Source organism: Vicia villosa, linkage group LG2, assembly GCF_029867415.1.
Source record: "Vicia villosa cultivar HV-30 ecotype Madison, WI linkage group LG2, Vvil1.0, whole genome shotgun sequence".
In the NCBI taxonomy this organism is placed as follows: Eukaryota; Viridiplantae; Streptophyta; class Magnoliopsida; order Fabales; family Fabaceae; genus Vicia; species Vicia villosa.
In genome coordinates this window covers 8,178,885-8,193,989 of record NC_081181.1, presented here as the reverse complement: position 1 = coordinate 8,193,989, position 15,105 = coordinate 8,178,885, and the positions used below count along the sequence as shown (strand labels likewise).

At 39.0% G+C, this 15,105-nt stretch overlaps 1 non-coding gene across 1 annotated transcript; it reads left to right on the top strand.

Annotated features, from left to right (window-relative positions):
- The first annotated feature begins 6,199 nt into the window (after positions 1 to 6,199).
- Positions 6,200 to 6,306, top strand: LOC131654281 (small nucleolar RNA R71). The gene has a single exon (XR_009299323.1). It is a non-coding gene; the product is annotated as a small nucleolar RNA R71 (small nucleolar RNA).
- Positions 6,307 to 15,105: the final 8,799 nt, after the last annotated feature.

Sequence of the window (15,105 nt, the reverse complement as noted above, 5' to 3'; positions counted from 1 at the left end):
GGCGAAAGCGTACGTTAGGGGTATTAGCTTGCTCCGAGTCAACAGAGCGAAAGTTTGAGATTAGGAGATTTAAATAGATAACAACCTCGTAAAATAGGCATTTTATTAATTACATTGTTTCCAAAAAGCTCTTCTAAAATCTAATGGGATGGCGAAAGCGTACATTAGGATTAGGACAGTAGTCTGACTCAACAGAGCGAAAGTTTGAGACGAGGATTTTTAATCAATTGGAATTAGTAAAGATTTTTAATTTAATTATGCAAAAGCCAATGGACCTTCGGATTACCTTTAGTTAAACGAAATACATACTGACACCTGTCTTTTATTATTACTCTTTATTTTCTCACAATCACTTTCCCTTAGGAACAATCGAAAATTTTAGTACTCCTAGCTTTACATAGTAACCAGATTTATAGACACGTAAAGTCGCGATCAGTTCACATGGTAAGAGACGTTGATCCTTAATTGGAAATAGGCGTAGAAGACGTGATCCTTAATTGGAGATAGGCGTATTGGCTTTGATCTTGTCCAGATCGGAAGCGTGAAACATTGGATTCACATTGGGTACCACATGCATTGAGTCACATTGTTGCATCTCGGGTCACATTGTGTGTTATGTGTGTCTTGTATACATGTGATTTGTTTTGGAATGATGATTGGTATGTGATATGTGAATAGCCTACTTGAGAAGTGTGATGAATAGTGAAATGTATGCTTGTTTATGTTTACATTTCCCATTATTATGTTTTCTATAAGAAGTTGAATTCTCACCCTTCTGTTTGAATGTTATCCTTCGTTGGTAACGTGCAGGTTCCGACGAGTAGTAGCTTGTCCGAGAATTTAGCCGAGGAGCTCCTGAGTTTGTTATTGGATTAGGTAGCGAGTCATATGCTCTGATCATGTAACACTTGGGGGGAATTTTATTGTAGTCTTATGCTTATGTTTGGATATTGCTATTCTTTATGTTTTATTGGATATTCGGATATATTTGTTTGAGATCTCGGATATGTTGTTTAAGGCTATGTAGCCAAAATTGTGGATTTGATGTTAATTCGAATTTGGTAGATGAATATAGTATGGGATATATTCATTGCAATTTTAATAGCAATTCAATTGTTTTCCGCAAGCGTTTATGCATATGAATGGAAGTATGAGATTTACATTGTGTTACAAATATAATCTTTGCATATTAAGAATGTTGGATATTTTGCCTTAGGTTTTCATTGTGATGGAAATAACATGTGACGCCCTTTTCCTTTATGCATGCTTACTCTGTTAATTGTATGATATATTTGGGGTTAGAAAAGGGGTGTTACACCAAGCGCTTTGTTTTATGTCGTAAGCTCGACGATTTTAAAAATAGAAAACTATTTTTTCGAATGAGCGGGCAGCTCGTCAAGTTTAAAAACTTTGATGTTTTCATCGTGTTCGAGATGATGGTAATACTTTAGACGTTGCCCATTTACGACAAAAGGCTTTATAGTTTCTCCTTTGATTTCTATCGCTCCACTCGGAAATATGTTAGTTATTTCGAAAGGGCCAGACCATCTAGATCGTAACTTACCAGGAAACAATTTTAGTCTAGAATTAAATAAGAGTACTTTATCGCCTATGCTAAAAATTTTCCTAGATATACGCTTGTCGTGCCATTTTTTCGTTCTCTCTTTATAGATTTTGGCGTTTTTATAAGCGTCTTGTCTAAGTTCTTCTAATTCGTTTATGTCTAGAAGTCGTTTCTCACCAGCGGCAGTGTAGTTTAGGTTTAAGTTCTTAACGGCCCAATAGGCTTTATGTTCTAACTCTACCGGTAGGTGGCATGATTTTCCATAAACGAGTTTGAATGGGGTAGTTCCTATTGGAGTTTTGAAAGCTGTTCTATAAGCCCATAAAGCTTTGTTTAGCTTGGTTGACCAATCTTTCCTAGATATAGCAACAGTTTTCTCCAGTATTTGTTTTATTTTGCGGTTAGATACTTCTACTTGTCCGCTTGTTTGTGGATGGTATGGTGTAGCTATTCGATGATTTACTCCATATTTTCGAAGGAGTTTCTCAAGTATTCTTGAAATGAAATGGGAACCACCATCGCTAATTACCAATCTTGGCACACCGAACCTAGGAAAGATGACGTTTTTGAAGAGTTTGGTGACTACTCGTGTATCGTTTGTAGGAGAAGCGATAGCCTCTATCCATTTTGAAACGTAATCGACGACTACGAGTATATATTGATTTCCAAACGAAGATGGAAACGGACCCATGAAGTCTATTCCCCAGACGTCAAATATTTCTACTTCAAGAATGCCTTTTTGAGGCATTTCATCACGTCTCGAAATGTTTCTGGTTCGTTGGCATCTATCACAGTTTATTACAGCAGAATAAACGTCTTTCCAAAGGTTGGGCCAGAAAAGTCCAGATTGAAGGATTTTGGCGCAGGTTCTAGATGTGCTATGGTGTCCTCCACACGGTGCAGAATGGCAGTGTGTTATTATATTTCCTATTTCTTCTTCGGGTACACAACGTCTAAAGATTCCATCGGGGCCTCTTTTGAACAGGAGTGGGTCGTCCCAATAGTAATGTTTTAGGTCGTGGAAGAATTTCTTCTTCTGTTGGTAACTTAGATCAGGAGGAAGCACACCAGAAGCTAGGTAGTTTACGAAATCTGCGTACCAAGGTGTGTCAGAGCGGGCTAAAGCTATTTAAGCTAAGTTGTTGGTTTCAGCGTTTGGATGGTATGGTTCGAATTCATTTGCTTCTAATTGAGCGATGAGTCTTTCATAAGGGAAATCATCGTCAATTGGTACTTGCTCGGGTTTTAGATTTTCCAATCGAGAGAGGTGATCTGCTACGACATTTTCAGTACCCTTTTTATCTTTAATTTCCAGGTCGAACTATTGTAGTAACAAAATCCATCTCAAAAGTCTTGGTTTGGCGTCCTTTTTGGTTAGGAGGTACCTAATGGCGGCATGGTCAGTGTATATGATTATTTTGGCTCCTACCAGGTAAGAACGAAACTTGTCTAATGCAAATACGACAGCTAATAATTCTTTTTCTGTCGTGGCATAATTCATTTGAGCTTCGCCTAGGGTTCTACTCGCATAGTATATGACATGTAGTTTCTTATCTTTTCTTTGCCCTAGAACGGCTCCTACAGCATAATCACTCGCGTCGCACATTATTTCGAAAGGCTCATTCCAGTCGGGAGGTTGCATAATTGGCGCAGAGATTAATGCTCGTTTTAGGGTATGAAATGCTTCAGTGCATTTATCAGTAAAAATGAATTCGGCGTCTTTCATTAGTAGTTCAGTTAAGGGTTTTGTAATTTTAGAGAAATCCTTAATGAAACGTCGGTAAAAACCAGCGTGTCCTAGAAAACTTCTTATTTCTCTAACGGTTTTGGGAGGTTGAAGGTTTTCGATAATTTCAATTTTGGCTTTATCTACTTCGATCCCTCTATCGGATACGATGTGTCCAAGTACAATTCCTTGTCGAACCATGAAATGGCATTTTTCCCAATTAAGGACTAGGTTTACGCTTACGCATCGTTTAAGTACCAGTTCAAGGTTCTCTAAACATGTTTCGACCACAGACAGAGAAGTCGTCCATAAAGACCTCCATTATTCCATCTAGGAAGTCGGCAAATATTGCCATCATGCATCTTTGGAAGGTCGCGGGTGCATTGCAAAGCCCAAAATGCATTCTTCTATAAGCGAATGTACCATAGGGACAGGTAAACGTGGTCTTATCTTGGTCGTCAGGGTGGATAGGAATTTGGAAAAATCCGGAGTATCCATCCAGATAACAGAAATGCGGGTGTTTGGCTAGGCATTCGAGCATCTGATCTATGAAAGGTAAAGGGAAATGGTCTTTTCGGGTAGCTTTGTTTAGCTTCCTATAGTCAATGCACATTCTCCATCCAGTTTGGGTACGTTGTGCTACAGATTCGCCTTTAGCGTTAGTGATTACAGCAACTCCTCCTTTCTTTGGTACGACGTGAACAGGGCTAACCCATTTACTATCGGATATATGATATATTATTCCGGCTTCTAGCAGTTTATGGATTTCCTTTTTAACCACATCGCTCATAATAGGATTTATCCGCCTTTGATGTTCTCTAGAGGTTTTACAGTCGTCTTCGAGCATAATGCGGTGCACACAGAGGGAAGGACTTATTCCTTTCAAATCTGATATGTTATATCCTAAAGCGGTTGGGTATTTTCTTAGGACAGTAAGTAATTTTACAGTCTCGGTTTGTCCTAAGTTGGCGTTCACTATAACTGGTCGGTTTAGTTCTTCATCTAGGAATTCGTATCTAAGATCAGTAGGCAGTGTTTTCAGTTCTATAGCAGGTTTCTTCGGTCCAGGTATAGGATCAGGAGTAAATGCCAAGCATTCACTCAAGTGGTTATCTTGATATTCCCCACACCAGTTGTAATCTTCAAGGATTGGCGGTATAGGAATTTTTAGGATCTTGGTTTCCTTATTTGGCTCGGATTGTATTTCATTAACACACTCGTCGATTATGTCAGCAGAACAGCATGTGTCAATTATAGAAGGTGCTTTTAGGAATTGGGAAAGGATAAATTCTATTTTCTCTTCTCCTACTTCGAAAGTAAGCTTTCCTCGCTTTACGTCTATAATTGCACCAGTGGTTGCTAAAAATGGTCTTCCTAATATGATCGGGATGTTAGAATCTTCTCGGATATCCATAATGATGAAATCAGTTGGGATGTAGAATTGACCTACACGAACAGGGATATTCTCTAACATTCCTACAGGGTATTTTACTGAACGGTCAGCTAGTTGAAGAGACATTCTCGTTGCTTTAAGCTCACCTAGATTTAGTTTCTTACAGGTTGAAAGAGGCATCAAACTAACACTAGCTCCTAAATCGCACAGGGCCTTCTCTATAATGGTTTTACCTATTACGCAGGGTATAGAGAAACTACCAGGGTCTTTCAGTTTTGGAGGCATGTTATTTTGGATGATAGCGCTACATTCAGCGGTAAGCGTCACGGTTTCGTTATCCTCGAGTTTCTTTTTGTTTGATACGATTTCTTTTAGGAATTTAGCGTATGAAGGCATTTCAGTTATGGCTTCTGTGAATGGTACGGTTATGTTTAATTGTTTCAGAAGTTCTACAAATCTTTTAAATTGCGCTTCGGTTTTTGATTTAGCTAATCTCTGAGGATAAGGAATTGGCGGCTTATAAGGTGGTGGTGGCACATAAGGTTTTTCCTTTTCAGATTCCACTTCGTTATTGTTCTCTTTAGTCTTAGCAGTTTGGTCATCATTTGATGTCTTTTGGGTTTCCTTTGGCTCTTGTTGTGACATGGGTACGTTTTGAGTTCTAGGATCAATGGGTCCATCGTAATTCGTTCCACTTCGTAGTGTTATTGCGTTCGCATGTCCTTTAGGATTAGGTTGTGGTTGAGCAGGAAACGTGCCAGCAGGGGCAGCAGTAGGTGCTTGTTGTTGAGCTACTTGTGAGATTTGAGTTTCTAGCAATTTGTTATGCGTAGCTAAGGCATCTACTTTGTTCGATAGTTGTTTTAGTTGCTCGCTATTGTGAATGTTTTGATTCAGGAAGTCTTTGTTGGTTTGTTGTTGGGAAGCTATAAAGTTTTCCATCATGATTTCTAGATTCGACTTCCTAGGGGTGTTTTGAGCAGCTACAGGCGCTTTTTGGTAGCCAGGTGGTACAGCAGGTGCTTGTCCAGGTGCGTACAACGCATTGTTGTTTTTATAGGAAAAGTTCGGATGGTTCTTCTATCCAGGGTTGTACATGTTAGAATAAGGGTTTCCTTGAGCATAATTTACTTGATCAGACGGGGCTCCAGTCAAGAGTTGACATTCGGCAACTACATGTCCAGTCAATCCACATATCTCGCAGTTAGGTGTTACAGCAGCAGCGGTGGCTGAAGGAGTGATGGTTAAGTTCTCGATCTTTTGAGTTAAAGCGTCTACTTTCGCATTAACGCGGTCTATACCACTTATTTCGTACATTCCTCCTTTGGTTTGGGCTTTCTCTAGAGCGGCTCGTTCTCCACCCCATTGGTAATGGTTTTGTGCCATGTTCTCTACGAGGTTATATGCTTCATCATGAGGCTTGTCCATTAATGCTCCGCCAGCAGCGGCATCTATAGTCATTTTAGTGTTATATAAAAGACCACCATAGAAAGTATGGATGATCAGCCATGGTTTGAGTCCATGATGAGGGCATAGTCTAAGCATGTCCTTATAACGTTCCCAAGCTTCGAAGAGTGATTCGTTATCTTTCTGGGTAAATCCGTTGATTTGACCTCTGAGCATAGCAGTTTTGCTAGGCGGGAAGTATCTCGCTAAGAATACTCTCTTCAATTCGTCCCATGTAGTTATGGAGTTTGAAGGCAGGGATTGAAGCCACGCTTGTCATACCCCAAATTTGTCCTACCCTTTCAATTTTATCTGGCTTAGGCTCATGCATTTCATAGTCTCATGCACATATCTCCATTAGGACATTAACATGACTCATGCATTCATTGATCAATAAATTTGGTTCAAGATCAATGATCTTGGAAATTAGGGTTTCTACTCCTCTCCAGCTTGATTCATCTGTTTAATCTTTGGACATTTGACTATGGAATAAGAGGTTCAACCGAGGATCTTATGAGCTAAGGTTTATTTCCTCTCAAACACCTCAAGTTACTTTTCTTCATCCATATACGGCCAAGGCGGAAAAAAAGGTTAAGGTTTTTGTGACTTGTAATGCAAGTTGCTTGATCAAAGTTTGAATAAAGTGTTGCAATGGACCTCTTGGTTAAAGTAAAATTTTACTACGTTTGTCCTGTTTATGATCGCTTTGTTTAGCATCTAAAAGAGGAGAACAGTTGAGGATATAGACTCATGAGTGGACTTGGGTTGACCGCTTATTTTAATCCTCCATATGTGGGAGGATTGGCTATCATTATGTTTCTGGGCTATGTTTGGCATTCACACAATCAAGTGAGGATGTTCAAAGTTCTAATAAATTTGATCATTGGAGAAAAGTGACAATTCCAAAATTGGAGTTTAAAGAAAGGTTGCTACAGTTTCACGAATGTCAAAATTCCATCACAAAGTCAAGATTCAAATTACATTATATATTCCATCACAAAGCTACATTAAATAGAAGGTTTACATCATATTTCACCACCAATACATGGAAAGTACATTAGAAAAACCTCGGCTTCAGCTTCATCCTTCATGGCACAATTCATGTTTCATCAACGAAAGTGATTCAATGCTTATAACGCGCCGACATCAAGGTTCGTTCCAGGATCTTCAAAGCTTTAAAGCTCAATGAGTCACTTCGAGCTTTGTCATGCCATGTGCACTCCGCCAAAATACGGAACCTGCAAAACAATGCATATACACCTATGTCAGACCATGTTTCGGATCACCATTTGAACCAACCTAAGAGGCCACATCATTGCATCCTTGATTCAGTTCAAAAAACTCAAAAAATATACATCAAACCGGTGCAGACCAAATGGAAACGATGCGCCTGAAGTCGACGACGAAGCTAATAGCACTGAGTTCAGTTCAGCAAGCAAAAGAAAAATGATATGTCAACAACAAGACTGTGGCAGCCATTATACAACACAAACTAAAAAGCAGACAGGTATTCTCACTCAACACTCAACTAACAGCTTCATCCACCATATACATTACACACATTCAAAACAGTTCCATACATTAAACCAACCCTGCAATGTTTTCAGCCATCACCAGTTATTACTAACATTCATTTTCCTAAACCAAACTAACTTCTCTAATTTCCTAACTCAATTCCTATAACAGAATCCTAACACTTCCCTAGCAGCCATGTAAACTTCATTCACACATATAACAGAAACAGAACTTTACACTTCATTCAAACTCCTCTTAACCAACAAAGCTATAACAGAACCCATTCCCTAACAAAAAATAGCTAACAGCCCTTCTAACAAGTCATAACAGTTTCTTAACCAAAAGAATAACTACCAACTGTTTTTAAACTACCAACCACCAACAGAATCCTAACTAACCTTTCCACCCTTGTAACTAACTAACCACCCTTTTAGCCCGAGTTCGAATAACCATTCCAACCAATCTCCAACTGTCATATAACTAACACTCCACATCATCATAACCGATTCAATCCTCGCCCTCCAATTTCCATAACTGACATCAATATAACAGCTCAGATTTCTCCATTCCTAACTGAATTCACTCCCTCTCAATCTCTATATAACAGCATCATCTCTCACTTCCCCTTCTACACATCACCCTCTTCATATAACTAACCTTCAAACCTACAAACAACTAACTGTCCAAACTCACTCCAACTAACCATAACAGAATCCCCAACTGTAACTAACTCCAACAGGTTTTCATAACAACTTTCCAACCATCACTAACAGACTGTAACAGAAAAGGGAAGAAGCAGAGTGGCAACTGAATCAAAACAGAGTATAACAGAAAAATCAAGAGGAAAAGGGACAAACCTCTCACCATTCACGATCCCTCTGAATTCATTCTTGAAGTCCCTTCCATCATCATCTCCACCTTCTTCATCTTCTTCAGATTCCACAACCTTCAATCAATCACCACTGCCACCATGATTCACCTCCATCATCTTCTTCAACTCTGAGCTTTCCCACAATCTTCTCCAATCTGCACTCTCTTAAAACCCTATCTCTTCAATATTCATATATTATGAAGCCAAGATTCGCACATAAGAACAACAACAATCTTCAATCGATTCCAAACCAAAGCACTGCTTCAAACACTTCGACGTCTTCATCGTCATCATGAACCTTCTTCCCTCAATCTCACAACGCAACAACGACACAAAGTTCACAGAATAGAAACGAATAGCAGAAGAATCAGAAACAAGAAGAAGCAAGAGATTTGGCGAAAATTAATAGAAGCATTGGATTCGAAATTACCTGAAGAAACTCTTTTCCTTTTGCGGAGCTCGTGCGATCCTCATATCCGAGTCTCTATCACCTTGTTCGTCGTTGAAGAGTCACCGGAAACTGCTCCGGTCAGTAAGTTCCCTCGTCACTCATTCTTGCCTTCTATGTGATGCTTGTTTCAACTCCGATTGACTGGAATTCGTTGATGCTTAGACTCGAATCTACTCTATCAGACTTAGGGTTTATTCTTGTTAGATTTTTCGGCGAGAAATTGAGAGATGAGGTGAGGAAAACGAGCGAGAGAGGGAAATGAGAGTTTGGTCTAATGGTGGCCGCTCGGAGAAGGAAGCTTCTCCGGCGCCGTTAGTTTGTTCCGGTGAGAACGAGAGTGAGAGAGAAGGCTAAACGGCGCAGGATTCAGAACCCTAATCCCAATTCTTTCACTTATTTTGCTCTTTTAGTTAACACTAGGATTAATACTTTAATTGACGATTAATTAGAATTAGATGAGTTAAATCATGATTAGTGGGATGCTTAAGTTTAATAGGGCATTAAGATGATATATTAAGTCGATAATCTGGTGACAAATCTGATAAAAATGGTAATTGGATCAATACAAGAAAACAAACTTCTGGGCCGGTTCACTGTTGACACCCCCCTCGGGCCCATGCCTTTTTTGGCAGTAAAATCATACCAAACAAAAACGCCCCTGGGCTGGGCCTTGCGCCCATTGCTATTTACGCCTGCATTTCAATTTCACACCCCCTGTTTACCTCTTTTAATTTAGGATTTAATTAGATTTTACTAGTTCTTCTTGACAATTGAATTGCTAATTTTTCTCCCACTAATTTTAGACTTTTAATCCTGATTTTTGACATATAAAAATAATCAACAAAGATATTAGTTTAGGCTTGTGTTTTTAATTCACTTGTTTGATTAAATTCTTGTCTTTTTGTAACATAAAAAACCATAAAAAATAATAGTCCCTTCATTCGATTTTGTACTATTTTTTGCATCGTTCGCTTTCATGCCTTGTACCTTAGTTTCAAGTGTTTATGTTAGTCATTTCACACTAATTTTTGTATCATTGTTTACTTGTATTTTACTTGTAATTTTAATCTCCGCTTATGCTTATATTTTTATGCCGCTTTTTGCTCCTAACCATTAGGTAGAAACCATGACAACTTTAGGAATTAGAAGTTCCCATCATATTAGGATAGTTTTCATCTTAGGCTAGTTTTGTTTCCTTTTTCTTTGCAACTCTTTAAAATACTTAATAAACGGAAGACGCAAATCACATTAAGAAAGTGATAGAGAAATGAATGGGATTCATTCCCTAATTTGTTTCTCAATCACTTAGTGGCATAGAAACGAGTGGGATTCATTCCCTAATCTGTTTCTAGGTCACTACTTAATGGGAGAGAAACGAGTGGGATTCATTCCCTAATCTGTTTCTCAAACATTAATTAATGGGAGAGAAATGAGTGAGATTCATTCTCTAATATGTTTCTCAAACATTACATAATGGGATGGAAGTGAGTGGGATTCATTCCCTAATCTGCTTCTCGATCATTATACATTTTATGTGATTCGAATCGTGAAGTAAATTCCCTTAAAAAAATACACAACCAAAAACACTTTAAAACACATAACAATGGTTCAGACTAAAGCAAAGTAGAGAAAGTGGTGAGTGGCCCGGTATTGGGAACTGTTCATCACTCATCTACCCTAAAAGACACAAACCAATCATTTCTTTTGCCTAAGGGCACCGTTATCTCCGCTCCATTGCATCCTAGGCGATCCCTTATGCAAGAGCGCGAGCGTTAACTTCGCCCAACTAAAAAACACAAAAAGAAACAGAAAATCGTGAGCCGAGCTACGGTAACTCTGATTCCTGAAAAGGATACGTAGGCAGCGGGGTAGGGCCCGTGCGAGTACAATTCTTTATTTTCCCTACATTCTGCATTCATTTCGCATGTAGACATAGACATAGATATACACCCTTTAGATAGAAACAAACATAGGTGGATACCATCGAGTACGATGGGCGCGAGGGGTGCTAATACCTTCCCCTTGCGTAACCGACTCCCGTACCTTGATTCTCTGGTCGCAAGACCTTGTTCCTTCCTTTCTCAGGTTTTCTGATATTCCTTTCCCTTATGGGATAAATATATTAGTGGCGACTCTGTTCATTTTTCGCGAGCGTGCGACAACGCTCTAGCTCTATCTCTCAAGGAGAAAGGAAAAAGACGTAATCGAATAGCTTCGGAACTAACGTTGTTAGCTTTGACGGTGTCGGCGTATTGCACGAACACAGATAAATGGAGGTTAGAGTCGTCTACATGGCTTCCAGAGAATTGATTCTGTTGAACAGCTTGGACCAGTGAAGGCTTCAGTTCGAAATTGTTTGCCTCAATCGCAGGTGGTGCGATACTTGAGTGCGGTTCAGCGTGCGAAGGAGCGGCATAGTCCCTAAGAGGACGAGGAGCAGCCATCTCTAACTTTGGGGTGAATTGATTTGTTTGATCAGTAAAAGTCAATTCCTGATTAATCGGAATTGGGTCTACTTCGGGAAGATTGCGAGCTCGACGTTTGACGTTAATGAAACGTTCGATTTCGTTAATTCGTTGTATTAAATCTCCTCCTTGTGAACGAGTATTTGGCATACAATCGTTCACAAAGAAAGGTAAGAATTGTCCTAGTCTCTACGGTGTAACAATGAGTTACGATATCGACTTAAATAGTCCCCGGCAACGGCGCCAAAAACTTGATCGCGACTTTACGTGTCTATAAATCTGATGACTGCAAGTGCACAGTCGTGTCGTGTAGTTTTAAAAGATATCGAATCCACAGGGACTATGAATCGATCTACCGTTATCTAAGGTTACTATGTAAAGCTAGGGCTACTAAAATTTTGATTGTTCCTAAGGGAGAGTGATTGTGAGAAATAAAGAATATAATAAAAGACAGGTATCAGTATGTATTTCGTTTAACTTAAGGTAATCCGAAGGTTCATTGGCTTTTGCATAATTTAATTAAAAATCTTTACTAATTCAATTGATTAAAAATCCTCGTCTCAAACTTTCGCTCTATTGATTCAGATTACTATCCTAATCCTAATGTACGCTTTCGCCATCCCATTAGATTTTAGAAGAGCTTTTTGGAAACAACGTAATTAATAAAATGCCTATTTTATGAAGTTGTTATCTATTTAAATCTCCTAATCTCAAACTTTCGCTCTGTTGACTCGGAGCAAGCTAATATCCCTAACGTACGCTTTCGCCATCCCGCTCGGGTGTAAAAACAATTTTTGAAAATAAATAAGTCCCAATTAGTTTTAATACGCTTTCGCCATCCTTAAAACTAATGTCCTATGTCTACTATCTGGTTAAAGATCTCAAACTTTCGCTCTGTTGATTTTAACCTTTGACCGTCTTAACCCCTCAAACTTTCGCTCTATTGGTTTTAAGACTTACTAATTAAATTAGACATATAAACCAAAAATAAGTGATATTTAATAAAACATAATTAAGCCAATTTATTTCGGATCCAACGGTTAACTTACTCTACATACCGACACCTTAGTAATTTAGCCAGACATATTAATACGGTTAAACATGCATAAATAGATTCGGTTTATAATAATAGGCATGTTAATAGGCATACAATATAGCATGCAAATAAATATATAAATAAAGCGGTAAATATTAAACCTGAATTAAATAAATGGCAAATAAATCTTCAAGTATCGAACCTCCACCACAGGTTGGCTGGATCGTTCTTCGGAATTAAAACAGACGGAAAAATAAAACAAGGAAATAAAAGCGATAAATCTAACGTAAGGCTAGATTTATAAAAAGTTCACAACAATTTCCGGTGTAGAAATCGTTGTGAGAAAATAAGTGTTTGAATGAAAGCAAAATGAAAATACGGTTCGCGGTACAATTTCGGCAGCACTTCGTTAGCAGAAAATCGGACAGTTTGGATTGAAGTGACTGCTTCTATTTATAGGGGATGCTTTGCAGTGACGTTGCGTGAAAAGAGGAACTTCTTCAGACTAGGTAGGAGACGTGCGTCTCCGATTCTTCAGGGAGACTGGGTGCGTGACTTGAGACGTGCGTCTCAAGTGGAGAATCTTTAGGGAAGTGGAGACGTGCGTCTCCCTTTTGTTGATGTGGCACAGACGTGCGTCTCCGCTTACTTGTGTGGCTTGGGCTGCTTTCCTTCGTGGGCTGGATTGCTTCATTGGGTCTTTGGGTCTCTTTCAGCACACTTGGGCCTTATTTGCACCCCTCTTTCACTTCAGCACTCCTTTTTCATCTTTTAGGCATAGAAAGGGGTCGTTTTAGCTCCATTTCTTCTCTTTTTCACAATTAGTCATAATAAGAGCGTAAAACCTGAAACAAAGCAAAAACTCGCGTAATATCATAATAAATCAATATAATAAACGGAAAATGCTATAAATATCTATGGATTTCAGGCTAAATATACGATATAAAATCGTGTTATCAACTTCCTCATTCGCTTCATTAGTGATAATACACTCCTCTTTAGTGAACCTGACATTGAATGCTTCATCACATAGTTGACTGATGCTTATAAGATTTGCAGCCAATCCTTGTACAAGTAGGACATTATTTAGATTAGGAACACCCTGTCCTTCTGGCTTGCCAACACCTTTGACTTCTGTTATTTCTCCATCACCAAGAGTCACATAGTTGTTTCCCTCCAGTTTGAGATCTACCAGAGAGTTCTTCCTCCCAGTCATATGGTTTGAGCAACCATTGTCAAGGTATAAATCTTATTTGGCAAGCATCCTTAGAGAAGTGTGTTCTACCAGAGCAACATTCTTAGCTGCCCACTGTTGCTTTCTGTTACAGGTATCATATTCAGGTCTGACTTGTTGAGTTTGGTTTGATATCCAACTAGTCTGAAACAAAATGGCTTTATGTGACCAAATCTTCCATAATGATGACACCTCCATTTTTGGAATTTCTTCTTTGAATGGCTCCTTTTTCTATGACCTTGATGTAGTGACATTGGTGCTGGCATCCAGTTCTCACACAAATTTCGGGCTTTGCTCTCCTGAACCCAGAGGTGAATTCTTCTTTAGCCACAAATCCTACCCCGAACATATCTTTTGTTATTTGTCCAGACTCCAGAATTTCCTCTAGATTATCAGTTCCATTATTCAGCATTTTGAAGGACTTGGTCATTTGATCAAGTTTGTAGTTCAACATGCTTACTTCACTACTGAGAGAGTCTATGGTTGCAAGATGTCTATTCTTCTCAACTTCTAACTCTCCTATGATTATCTCTTGCTTCTCCACTTGTTTGCAGACTGCAGCATTCTTGATACACATCTTATTGTATGAGGCAGCAAGTTCATCAAATGTTAGCTCATCATCACTGGAATCATCATCAGATGCATAGACTCTTGTTGGAACTGTGACATGTCTTGCAGAGTCTTCATCAGACCAAGTGACAGATAGTCCTTTCTTTTGCTCCTTGGGTAGGTAGGACATTCAGCTCTTATGTGTCCAAATCCTTCACATCCATGACACTGAAACCCTTTCCCTTGATTGGGCTTCTCCTCAGCTTTGAATCTTCTGCTTGGACCATAGGTCTGGTTGATGTCATTGGAAGTGTTCTTGACATTTGGTCTGGACTTCTAATCAACCCTTTTAATAAGTCTGTTGAATTGTTTTCCAAGCATGGCTATGGCTTCTAATAGATTTTCATCACTTCCACCATTGCTTTCTCTTGACTTGTCAACTGTGTTGGAAACAAAAGCTATGCTTTTGTTCTTCTTTTCAACAGGCTCACAGATACTCAACTCAAAGGTTTGTATAGAGCCAATGAGTTCGTCCATTTTCATGTTGCTGACGTCTTGGGCTTCCTCTATGGCAGTTACCTTCATATCAAATCGCTTAGGCAGTGATCTGAGGATCTTTCTTACCAATTTTTCTTCAGACATTTTTTCTCCTAAGGCTCCTGAATAATTTAAATCTCAAGGACATTCATATAAAATTCATAAATGGTTTCATCCTCTTTCATCTTGAGATTTTCAAATTTAGTGGTAAGCATTTGAAGTCTCGACATCTTTACCTTGGATGTGCCTTCATGTGCTGTTTTGAGAATATCCCAAGCTTCTTTAGCTAGTTCACAGTGTTGCACAATCCGGAATATG